Source organism: Penaeus monodon, chromosome 30 (genome assembly GCF_015228065.2).
Source record: "Penaeus monodon isolate SGIC_2016 chromosome 30, NSTDA_Pmon_1, whole genome shotgun sequence".
NCBI classification, from domain to species: Eukaryota; Metazoa; Arthropoda; class Malacostraca; order Decapoda; family Penaeidae; genus Penaeus; species Penaeus monodon.
The window spans coordinates 12154573-12155549 of NC_051415.1; positions in this window are offsets into that span (position 1 = coordinate 12154573).

Genomic DNA, 977 nt, shown 5'->3' on the forward strand with positions numbered 1-977 from the left:
AAATTTCCGAATTTCCTCCTAATGAAGATCCTGGTGCGAGTAACTCTCTCTCACGGGCCGCATTTCGTCATTCTTTTATTCATTGCGCCGTAGATGTAATTTTGTGAATGAAACCCACTCGGTCTCGGCGGCGCACAACAGGCTCCCTCGGCCGGTCTCCTTCCCGCTGCCAGAGGTGTGATAATGTATGCAAATGGATCCAAACTTAAGTCTCTCTCACCTTTTTTTTCCTCTGGCGCTCTCCAAGAAAATTTCGCTCATGATGAAACTGTAGTTATCCCAAGCAACGTCGCTCTTCTTCTCGCGCCTGATGCCTAAATAAGCGGTCATAGATTATGATCCGGGCCCGGGGAGGTTTCTGAGAATTTCTTGAAAGTCCCTTCAGCGCCATACAGGCGGGGGGTAGGGGGGGGGAAAGGGGAAGAGGAGGGGAGGAGAGGGAAGGGAGAGAAGGAGGGGGGAAAGGGAGAGAGAGAGAAGGAGGGAAGGGAGAGGAGAGAGGGGAGGAGGGGGAGAGGAGAGAGGGGGAGGAAGGGGAGAGGAGAGAGAGGGAGGAGAGGGAGAGGAAGGGGGGGAGGGAGAGGAGGAAGGGGGGGGGGGGGGGAGAGGAGGGGGAAGGGGAGGGGGAGGAGGGAGGGAGGAAGGGGGAGGGGGGAGAGGAGGGAGAAGGGGAGGAAGGAGAGAAGGGGGGGAAAAGAAACGGGAGAGGAGAGAGGGAATGGAGGGAAGGGAGGAGGGAGGAAGGGGAGAAGAGAGAGGAGAGAGAGAAGATTAGAGGAGAGAAGGGGACGTAGGGGAAGAGGATGACAGGTGGAGGGGAATGGAGTGAAGGGGATATGAAGGGAGGGGAAAGAAGGGGAGGTAAGAGAGGTAGGGGGAGGGGAGGGGTAATTATTAGGGGTGATAGATTGCCTTTTGAAATTCGTCTTAGAAGGAATATTGCGTTTGATTTCTATTGACTGTTCCTTCGGCGAGGC